Below are 12,789 nucleotides of genomic sequence, written 5' to 3' on the forward strand. Positions count from 1 at the left end.
ACCATTGACATTAACATTCTCGTTTTTGCAAACTACATAGAATATTGTTTAGGATGTATTGACATCATTTGTAGAAGCACTAATACCATGCACGGGGAGTTTATGGGAATGATTATTCTTGTCTAAGTAATTTAAACTCAGATCGCATTGGTTAAATTTCAATTCCATTTAGAACTGGTCATGGTGTCAGTCCATCTGATTAATGAAAACTGTGAAAATCGATTAAATCGATTTAAACTCATTTATAAAACTGATCAAATATGGTAGATTGAAACACCTAAAGGTCGTAAGTGCGTCATCCTAAGAAAAAATGCATTTTTTCCCTTTATATGATTTAGTATTAATTACTAAACAAACTGCTTGGTCGATTAAATCAATCAACCCAAAAATAGGCAAATTTATTAAGTTCACTCATCATTCTAGTCTTAAAAACATTGCTCTTGCATCCTAACATTTTCTTACGAAAGTAGGAAGTTCGGCAAATAAACTTAGATCCCCGGGCAATCTTCAAAAGCCGGCAACTTTTGAAGACGCTCAGGGGACTTATCTACCCAAACCCATCCCCCCCAAGACCGATGTGGGATTGAAACCCCGACAAGGGCCAAGCCTCCACGGGCTGTTGCTGCTAAGAAGTAACTACCCCCCACAAACCCGAGCTAGACGATCCCAGTGGTATGTTTCTTCCTGACATTTTCTTACGAAAGTAAGAAGTTCGGCAAATAAATCTAGATCCCCGAGCAATCTTCAAAAGCCGACAACTTTTGAAGACGCCCAGGGGACTTACCTACCCAAACCCATCCCCCCAAGACCGATGTGGGATTGCTATATTGGAGAGAATAATTTGGCATAGCATACAACTGTTGATGTATTCCTTGCAATCACTATATGGAGAGAAAAACTAAAACAGAAATAAAAGAAAAAAGGTTCTATAACGTGATGCGAATTTAGTTTGTAAATGTGAAATATTATTGTCTTGATATAAATTAGCAAATTAAGTTCTGCAAATAATATATCTCATATACAGTTATAAATTGTAAATCTCAAGCCTTTCCTTGTTGTCTTCGTTTTATTTTCACTACAAAACGTGTGAGGTATCCATCATTTCCCTTAGAGAATAAGCCATTTCAGTTTAAGACAAATGTTTGCTATACAGTTATATTTGATTACATCAATGTACATAATATACTTTACGTGCAAGTAATATACATAATGAAGTACATAATATAGCCAAATAATGGCCAAAAATATTTGCTTACATCACAAATACAATTTCCAACATAGTTTATTATTTTATCAATTACCTTTTTATCTCACATGCATCACATTACAAAAAATACTACAATAATTATTTCAAATAATCTCCTATCCAAACACTAATGTTATTAGTTTTTTATGAAGCAATACTAACATTGAGAACTAAGTGGAGATTATTTGTACATTTGAGGACAAATAAAGCATTTTGTTCTAAAATAAATGTATGTACCGTAAGTAGTTGTGCAACACAATTAGACATAATATAAAGTGGAATAACAGCTCCAAAGATGCGCCAAAATATTGGTCAATTTTTTAAAATTTTCTAGTCAAATTTGTAAGATATTTGTGTTTTTTTTTAAGTATAAGGATGGTGTTGCATATATGTGTCTCTATGCGTGTGTTGGCCAAATTCTAGTTCAAGAAAGATAAAATATATTACACGTTTGCTATGATATTTTTATTATTAAAATGTTATGCTTTTAAGTTGTCTTTCAAAAATTTAAATAGTTTTTTGTCCCCTCGAGCTTTTGTGTGCTTTTTGCAAAAAAAATTCTTTAGTAATAATTCTATAAAATGTGATTATTTTTTCCTTTGGGATACCTAATGTATATGATATCTCATATAGAGTATCAACATGTTTTTTGAGGCATTATTTTATATTCCAATCTTATTGTTATCTTATTCCCCTTCCATGGACAAATGTTGTAATGAATATAGTAAAATATTATATTTGAGTAACCTATTAGGAAATTTACAAAGTGCGAGGGAAAAAATGAAGATAAACAGGTCATTATCATTTCAATCATTAAGTTTTATATTTTTTTTAATAGCAAGCATAAAAAAAAGTAAATATAAGGAGTGTTTTCTGTTCCAACCTCCCTCTCTATACCTACTTCTCATCCTTGAGTCTTAACCCTCCAAAAACAGCAAGCAAGGTTTATACTTTTCTGGGAAAGTGGACATTATATTACCAAAACTTGCAACAACTTTTAGGGCATGTTTGATAAAATAGAAGTCTAAAAAATGAAATATAAAATCTGAAATTTGAAATTTGAATCTATTAAATTATTGAATTATTAAATATTATCTATAATATATTTGATTGCATATCACATTTAGTAACAAGTAAATAGCTTATCACTTATTTTTTAAAGTAAGTTTTGTCTAGAAATTTTAGTGACACTTAATTAATTTAGATGTTCAATTTTTTTTATCAAACGCATTTGAATATGTTAAGATCTGAGTTTATTAAGTGTAAGTACTGAATTCAATTATTAAACAACGCCTTAGTCTATATTCTTAAATTTCAACTATTTAACCATTAAATTTTAATTTTTGCACCAATTGTATACACCAATTTTTTGTTAATTTTTAATGTTTTCTCAAATTTTTTCTATTTAATGAGTTATTTATTTTCTTGCATTTTAATGTGCATTTTTCTCATTTTTGCAGGTTTGTTTTAGGAAAAGAAAAAAACAAAAGAAAAAAAAACAAAATAACAAAAAAAGAAGAAAATTAAGAAATAAAAAATCATCCTAATTATTTCTCTTTAACTAAATACACTATTGATCCATTTTTGCACTCAAAATCTCCATTTATCTTTTTTTTGGAAAAAACCATCATTTTTATCCCATGCACCTTTCTTTTCATTAGGTCATTTTGGCAAAACTAACGCACAAACTCCCTCTTCATCCCTCAAAAAATACATCTCTCGGCTCTCTCCCTGACAAGACGAGAAGACAACAAAAAGCACTCTTCCTCCTCCAGTCCTCCCAAGTCACTCTCGGCTCTCTGTTTTCTCTCAACAGACAAGCCACAAGAGGAAAAAAAAGGAACTTCCACTTTTTCTCCCAATACAACCTCTCGGCTCTCTCTCTCGAATCCCTCTCTCATTTCTTTTAACAAGCCACAAAACACTCCCTCAATCTTCTCTCGGCTCCATCTCTGGCTCTCTCAATCTCATATGCACCTATTCTCGGAGCAAAGAAAGGTGAAGGAAGGAAATGAAGACAACAAGCAATTGGGGTGTGAGGTGTTGGATTTCCTTCAAAATTTTGACCGAAGAAGCTCTTGCTTGAGTTGAGGTATTTTTCCAGCTTTATTAACCATGTCAAACCCATATTTTATCGTTTAATTTTCTGGCTTTTGCTGTCTTTTATTGATGTTTGTTGTGTTGTTCAAAATTTGGGAAATGGCTTGAGCTAGATTAAGAAAAAGGAAATAGTTTTTATATATGCATGCTAGGTGTTTGAAAAAATGCCTAAATAAAAAACCGAATTAAAGTACCTATTATTGTGCAATTTTTTTTGTTAAAATGAATGATTACAGCTAGTACAAAGCCTGCAAATGCTTGGTTATCCAAAATTTTGGAGTTTTTGAGCCTTAAGAGCATTAGAATAATTTTCTTCATTTTGGGGGCTGTTTTGACTTAATGCATCATTTTGTTATTGTTTACTTGTCAAACTAAGATTATAGTTGTAATGTAGAAGTTAGAAGGAGGGTTTTGGCATAATTTTTATGATTTTTGGTGAAGGTTTAAGGGTTTTAAAAGGATAAAAAACTGGGCTGTTTTTTGGCATTTTGGCCACCTTCGGGTCATTTTTTGTAAAAACTAACTTAAAAAATGGATTCTACGTGAAAAATCGAGTGAAGGGGTGTATTTTGGTGAAATTTTGTGATCGGAAAAAATCGCCGGCGACCGGCGGTGGCGGCGCCGGCGCCGCCATGTCAGCCATGGCTGGCGGTAGCGAGGAGCTTCAGCTGGCCAGGCTAGAAGAAGAAGAAACGGAAGGGGAGGAAGAAGAAAGAAAAGAAAGGAAAGAAAAGAAAAGAAGAAAAAAAATGGTTTGGGCTAATTTTTTTTTGTGGTGGGCTTGTGGTTATTTTTTGGTTGGGTTTTGGTTTATTTCTTTTGTGTTTCGGTTTGGGGTAGGAGGTCACAGTTCATGCATTTTTGGTTGGGCTTGAATGATAAAAAGACGGGCTGGCCTGCTTACTTCTCCTGGGTTTCAGCTGGGCTTAGGAATTTTTGGCCCGAGTAAAAAAAATAAAAGCGGCGGCCCGATGCCTTTTTCTTGCCCAAATCAGAAACCGAAATTTGTACTTTAGCCCCTGATCTTTGGAGTAGTTTTACTACGGTCCAAAATATTTTAAATTTCTTTCAATTAGGTCCTTAATTTAATTGCAATTTGGTCCTTAAATTTTTATTTTTTATTTAATTTTGACACCCAAACTTTAGAAAAATTATATTTTTGACCCTAAAAGTTTTTCAATTTTTGCAATTTAGTCTCTAGTGAATTTTGACTCTCTTTATTATGATTGTTTCTTTTCTTTAATAGCTAATTATGTTACTTTTGAATATATTTAACTTGTAATTTTTAGATGTTCTTCAATTTCTTTACATTTGACATATTAATGTGAATTTAGTATTTTTATCATTATTATTATTTTCAATTAAATTGGTGTCATGATTCTTTTGTTCATTTTGAGTATAAATAGGCCAATTTTACTTCCATTTAGTCACCACTTCAAAAGGAAGGTACCCCTATTATTATTCAAATGTCCATTACGTGCTCTTATATGCTCCTATGTGCTTATATTTTTTTTTTACATGCTTTGTTATTTATTTGATTCAAATGTTCATTCAAATTTTCTTATATTTGTTTAGTTAATTTTTATAATTATTTGGGAGGTATTTAAATACCTCAAAAATGTAATAGATAGGATAATTAGATTTGTTTTATTTTATTTTCCCATTTTAGACTGTAGTAAGGGTCTCCGATGTAATAGGTAGGTTGTGTGTTTATGTGGTTTATGTATTATATGTTTTATCCGATTTCCTTAAGATTTTTGCATCTAGATATTATATTTACGTGTTACGTGCTATGTGCTCTTATGTGTTTATTTGTTTTAATTTATGCCTTATTTGTTTTATTATGTATTATTAATGCATGACGTCACCACACTAGTTCAACGCTAGTTGTGGCTTCTCCCTCCGTTTACTTGCTAGTCCAACGCTAGTAAGGATTTTTAAAAATGGGTTAATCCAACGCTAGACCTTTAGATTGTTCACGCATTAGATTCATCTTTTGTATGATACCCATTACATTATCATGCATATTTTTATTTTTTTTGGGATCTTTTCTCATTTGCATGATATTTCCTATTACATTATCCCCTATCATTTATATGTGTTAATCATATCATTTAGAATTGCATCTCATTTAAGAAATTGTAAAATAAGTTAATTCATTTGTTTGTTTATATTAGGAGAATCATTCATTGAACATGGATATGGGTGATTATAACTTTTTAATTTAAATATCCCATTAATCCCTGTATAAAAATTATGTCATGAGTTTTTGCCTCCCATGTCCGTTATGTTGCATTTCCTATTCTTTGGCCACTTATACTTATATACATAATTTAACTTTTTTTTTTTAAATTTTATCATTCGCATACTCGTGACCCCTTCAAAAAACTATTTTGGCCTTCGCAATTAATGCGATTGTTATCAGTTAAACCCTTGAATGAATATTTTGTCCCTCTCAATGTTTTTTATAAATTTAGATTTGCATTCATGTAGGAAACATTCAAATGTGATAAATTTAAGTGTTAGATTAGGAAATTTTTTTACTAAGCCTCGCAATTAGTTTAAACTAAGTTGAAAGGGTGCCTTAAATTCGAGTCAATCGAACCTTTGTCTTCCCTTTTCTTCAATTGTGACTTTCGAACTCATTTTCTATTGTTTTCAAAAATTTGGAGTTGTCGAAAAGGGTTTTATTTTATTTTATTTTATTTTTACTTTATTTTTGTTAGAAGTACTTTTAGGGTGACTTGGTACACAAAAACTCAATTCCAAGTGGCGACTCCTCTTTTTCTTAAAAAATCCTTTTAGACTAAATTTTGGACCCAAACTGTTGCATTCTTTAAAGTCTTGTTTTAGATCCTTTTTTACTCTTTTTTTAAATAAAATCATATCTTTTGTAAACACTATATTTTTCATTGCGAAAAATGGGGCGCGACACCAATATTCCATTTAATAGCTATTCACCAAAAGAGAAAAAGGAAACCTTGTATGTCATCCTTGACCATTTAATCACAACTAGGTTCTCATTATCGGTCCCAATATAGACTCAAGTTGCGTTTGATAAAACTGAAAATTGAGTCTATTAAATTATTGAATTATTAAGTATCAAATATATTATATTTGAATGTATATCACATTCAATGATAAGTGAATAACTTATCACTTAATTTTGAAAATAAATTTTGCTTATAATGTTTAGTGCAACTTAATTAATTAAGATATTCAATTTTTGGTTATCAAACGATCTGAATATGTTAATATCTGATTTCATTAAATTTAAGTGCCGAATTAGGTTATTAAACAGGTCTCAATTTGAATTGCTTATTTGTTAAATACATAAGCACCTATTCAATTGGTCATAGAAATTTCAAATTGGTTAACCTCCCCCACATGTTTCAACTTTTTTTTAAACTAATTAACTTTCAATTGAAATAAAGAATCATTCTGGTTGAATGGTTGGATTTGAAAGATTTCCCTTGAGCAATTTGAAAAGAAGTAGAAACAGCAAATAAATGTGCGTTTGCGTGTATTTTTTTAAATTTTTTTGATAAATTATTTCACGTAATGCATTAAAATTTAAGGATCGACTAGTTGAAAATTAACGATGTGGAGACTAATTTGTTAGCTAAAAAACGTTGGACGACAACTATATTGCTCATTTGCACAATTTATTTATTTTGTTCTTTGTCAGTTTTTTCATTTATGAAGCTTTTACTCCCAGTGGGCCGTGGATGCTTGAAGTCCATAACCAGCCCTACTCCTAGTGCAGTTGCACGAAGAACATAGACCGCCGCCTTTCAAGAATCGATTCACTGAAGCTAAGGACACGGCGGAGCAGACAATTAAGTCTAAGTGGCCTTCCCACATAACACTGGTGGAGCAGAACCCACCGGTCTCCGCCGGAGGAGAGCTAAAACACCTCTGAAAGAACAAAAAAACTTTGTTGCTTCCGCCAAAGAAGGCGAACCTTTTCTAAGGACAAGGATGCAGTACCATAAAAGCAATGCATACACGAACAAGGTATTTGCTTGATAAATTAACAACTTGCGATTAATCCTTCACTGTTTTCTTTTAGTTCCTTGTTTCTTTCAATAAATGATAGTCTACTTTAACGGTGAAGGAAGTGATGGCATAAGTAAAAGGTATGAGCAGGATGAATTGATGGTAGTAATGGGGTAAAAGTAGGAACGGAAGAATATCAAAAGAAAGAAAGAAAGAAGAGGGCCCCTGTTCTTGTACAAGTTGTTGCAATGTAACATTCGCTACCTCTTCGAGAGCAATATTACACCATTGCTTAAATAAGACTGGTGTAATGGGTTGTAATAAAAGGCGTGGGTTGCATTCTAGAATTGAATGCTAACCTAGACTTCGCCCTACATTATTTGCTTCTACCCCGTTTCAGCTGCCATCAATTTTCCAGCAATGATCAAACCTTATTGCTGATCCTTTAATTGTATTACTTAAAATTTTGTCTTTACGGGCTTTTATATTTTGCAATGCCGTTTTTGAAGTTATTTCTCACTTTACTGCATTTTCCTGATTAAATTCAAAAGAAGCCCTTTTTTATGGGTGGTATCAGGTGTGTACTAGTTTTAAGACTGTTTTTTTACTGTCAATACGATCTATATTGCATTTTTTGTCACTTTGTCTTGAAACGCAAGTCATGGATGATTAGATCATTTTTTGAGGAAAGTATGTTTATCACATGACCTTATGAACATTTGATTAGTTAGTTGCAGTTACTTTGAAGCTGGATTAGTTTCACTTGCTACTTATATTAATCTGCAAGAAAATGCTTTTTTTCATGTTATGAATAGAGTGATTCAGTGGTTAATTTCTTGTTTTAATGTTGCTGATCATGGAATGCCTGTGCTTTGTTTTTTGAACTGTTTTCTGGTATATGAGATACATATTTCTGACGAATTTAGACTTTGAACAATGCGGCTGAAAGGCAAATCTTGTCGTTGTTGAGGAGGAGGGGATGCGATTGTCTTATGCTGTATGATACAGTGGATACAGTGTTGGTTGGGTACAAACTATCTTCTGTATGCAAGGACATGATATTTCTGAGAAATGATGGTGATACTGATGGTCATCCACATTGGGTTAAAGGCCCAAGAGTCAGGATAAGGTTTAAGGCAACTACCTTTTGTCTAGGAAACTGTTTGGCAATATATTTCAGAGTGACCAAAGTTAGCATTCTACAGTATTCCACTTTTTTGGCTTTAATCCCCTTGTAACTGTCATCCATCTACGTGTATGTAGATTTAAAGATAAAGGGATGAAAGGAATTAATGATCTTATGTGATAATCTTCTCAAAGTATTTTGCTTGCCAAGTTTCAGATATATTCACTAGCAAACGAATTTTCATGCGTCAGATTGTTACTTCCTGAAATTCAATTACATTTTGTGGCTAACTTTGCTAAGCGCAACACCATTGATATGGATGAGGTGAAATACTTTTAGCTACAGGCTATTTGCTTCTGCGAGTCAAAAGAGAAACCAGGAACATGGATGGAGTGCATGCATATCAATTATACTCCATTTCATCTCTTGTGCAAATAAAAGCTCTTCCTTAATCCATAATTTGCAGGACGACTGTTTTCCTGGGGTGCAGAATTCTACTAGTATTGAGGGTTTGGTATGGTCCAACGATTGTAGAACGTGATTACTGAATGCTGATGGTAGGTAAGATTGCTAACCTGTTGTTGTGTTGTCATGTTATCTTGTAAGAGATTTCAGTTATATATGCTATATAATAAAAGTTTATTGCTAGCAAAAATCAACTTTGCAGTAACCGAATCCTTAAGTTTGATGCATTGGCCTTTTCTGACTTCGGGATTATTTGGATGTTGTCTATAGACTAACACAGATTTACGGTATGTTTGGATTTGGAGTTTTTTCTAAATATTTTTTTTGGTGTGGTATTTTTGATGCATGTTACAGTAGTATTCGGAAAAAACTTCAAATCCAAATAGTATTTGGGGTGTTCTTCTCAAAAATTTTTTTTTTGTTTTTTTGGGGAAGAGGCCTGGTTGGGGGGGGGTGGCGGTGTTTTTTTTTTTTTTTTTGTCGAAACGATAGATGTCCTATAACCTAATCTAGCCTAGTCTAAGGGGAAGGAGAGGGGGTTCGATGTGAGTACAGACTCCATCGATGAAGGTCAATTAAGACCGCCACAAATTGTGGCAAATTTGTGGGAGGCAGGGATTGAACCCCTGACCTCCAGCATCACCTTTAATGGTGATGACCACTGGACCATATGGCCAGTGGCAGGTGGCGGTGTTGGGTATTAGCTTCTTTTGATCAAAGTTATATTCTGTGGAGGGGAGCTTGGAGCGATGTGCTGTACTCCCTACTCATCATGTTAACTAAATACTTAAAATGTGATAGCTATGGACCAATAACGTCGTACATTCTACCTTCTGTTATAATCTGCGGAGGAGACCTTTGAGAACTGCACTCAGGTTTCTCAACTGCATAAAGGTGATACGCTATGGACCAATAACATCACACATACTACTTTATTAGTAAACGAAGGGTTGACTGGAGAAGAGAGCGAGAGAGCATTAATTATTCACGGGTCAGGATTAGAGCCACAATTGAATCGAATTTCACTCCTCAAGTAAAATACTTGAATTCGAGTTCTTCAAAGTTTAGTTCTAGTTTATTTTACTTTACTCGATCTCGAGTTCAATCAAGTTTTCAAACACGATTTTTTTTTTCAAATTTCATAATTTTATGATTAATAATTAAAAATTATATTATAAATTTACCACTCGATAAGACTCGAAGAATACTTGAATTTGGATTTCTTTTTTCTATTTAAACTCCGTTCAAGTACCTTATCAAATAATTCCAACTCGACTCGAATTCGATCAAGACCGAATTTGATCGAGTTTTGCTCACTAGACCGATACAAGTAGCTTGATTAATTGATACCGCTAAAGGGGGTTGGCAATTACTAGAAGCCCCAAGGCAAGGCGGATTGGCTGATTTCAGAATGTAGCATTAAGGACTGTATGACGCAAGTTAGCATTTAACTTTGCAATCTCGAAACGTCTTTTCATTGGAGGAAACGTATTTAAAAAGTATTTAAAAAGGATTTTTGGACTCTATTACGTAAATTAGCATTTAACTTTTCAGTCTCGTAATATCTTTTCCTTGGTGGAAACGTATTGGAAACGATTTTTTGGAACTCAAGTATCACGGGATTGGTTTATGTCGGCCAATCACGGCTGTGGATTAAGGCCTCATGGAGTGTACGGCGGCCAGCAATATTGCGTGAGAAACCAAAAACTGGCGGGTGGAATTACACTGACGAGACAACTAATTAACAATTCACGGCCTGGATTGAGAGGGCCAAACGGTTGGTTTTTTTTTTTTAAAGCAAGGATACGGCTCTTTCCAGCATAAACAACAACGGTGATCGATATTCGATGCCGCCCCATTGTTTTGGATCAGTGGTCTAATTTAATTTAGATGGTCCCCGAAAATCCATGCTACTGCTATTGGTGGTCTTTGTGTCACCCATTCTTTGATTATAATTGACTTCTATCTGCTTTTAATTTCAATCAAAAAAAGTTTTTTTTTTTTTAATTTCAAAGGTTTCTCTCTTATTTGTAGGTCTGTCATTTGGGGTTACATTTCAAGTAATGTTGTTTGAATAGAGTATTATTTGCAATAATTACTGTGATACTTTTGTGATGTGCTGTATGTGATATAAAAACGTGGTTGAGAATATAAAAAGGTGGGTTGAAAAATGCGTTTACGATATAAACAAAATATATTATTTGGGCTGTCCAAACAAAACTATGATCTCTCTAATTTGTAAATATACTTTGTAGCACAAGCAACTGTGGTAACTATATTTGAAAACCTGGCATTATGATACAATACAACTCGTGAATTTTATTTTCAAGGCATTTGGATTATGATACAATACAACGGGGCATATGATACAGTAAAACCTGTAAATTCTACGGTATATTTATTGTTCTTATAATTAAAACTCCTCATAGTGGATACAATCGTTAGTATTTGGCTGGCTGCTGTCACTACTGTTTTTTGTTCGCCTAATGGCACCTGTGCAAAACAAATATACTAGTAGTATGGTATACCATAAGAGAGCAAGTCAAGTGGGACAAAAAAGAACTAAAACGTGATGTTTATACAGGAGAAATATCAATATAATAAAAAGTGGGACAGAGAGTGGCACGGGATGTGGGACAGAAGATCCGTTGCGGTTCTAATGATGTCGGCAAATACTAGTGCTATCACTATACCATACGGCTGTGACAAAAGCCAAGTGTCTACCCGTTGGTCTTTTTAATTTCTGTTTTTTCTTATTGTGATGATAAATTTTTCAAAAAAAAGGACAGTAGTGTTATTTATTCTGCGGTCACCAGGCAGGTCTTCTACATATTTTTGTTCTTAAAAGAAGTTTCATTGGTCCAAAAGTTTTCGAGCGAGGGCAAAACTTTCATTGATTTGGTTGGATGAATTTTTGCACAAAAAAAAAAAAAACAAAAGATTTAGTTGTTAAATTTTCTACCAAATGGAAGAGTCGTGAGCAATGCTAAAGAATGAACAGTTAACGGATAATGCGTTTCGGGTTGTTGTAGAAGGCAAGGTCATGCGTTTCGTGATTATTTTTTTAAGGTCAAAAAGTTAGATCCAATTTATAGTTAAATATGATATGATGCACATTCATTTTTGTCGCTAAAAAAATAAGATCTGATTCAAACCATGTTCATTTTTCTTTGAAAAAAAAAGGCGAGATCATTTATATTCATTTTTATTACTAAAAATGTGAAAAATGATTTTTTTTATACATAAGAAATGACTGTATGTGGGTTACATAGTAACTTCAGACAAAAAGTTGGTCGAAAACTTAGATTGAGGCCAAATTTTGCTATTTTAAATTTATAAGGAACGTAAAATTAACATTTTAAAAATGAAATACAAAAAAACCAAATGTAATCAACGTTTTAAACGATTTTTCCTTCTTATTAGGCTGATTTTGTCGCTATCAAGAGAAGTCTAGAGCGTGTTAGTGTTCCTTCATGTGGTTCGGCATCTTGATTTCATTGGTTTCTTTTTGTCGAATAATTGTGGTAGCTGACAAAATTTTGACCATCAAATGGGTGGTGGATCTTAGTGCATCCATTAACATATCATCATTTTCTGAAAATAAATCGGTGTTCTGTTCATTATAAGTTGAGCAGTGCTTCATTATTATTTGCTTAATACATTCCAGAGGGATCAACACATACAATAATACAGTAATTTTTTTTTTTGGTTAATGGCCTTTTCCACAGGACACAGCATACGTCTTGGAACTCAGCATGTGTCTTGGAACTTGGATGCCAAAAAAGCCCACCAGGACAAGGTCATATGAATATGCAGCGGCATGAGATTTTGTTCCTGAATCTGCTTATAGTCC

The sequence above is a fragment of the Coffea eugenioides genome, chromosome 2, assembly GCF_003713205.1.
Source record: "Coffea eugenioides isolate CCC68of chromosome 2, Ceug_1.0, whole genome shotgun sequence".
NCBI classification, from domain to species: Eukaryota; Viridiplantae; Streptophyta; class Magnoliopsida; order Gentianales; family Rubiaceae; genus Coffea; species Coffea eugenioides.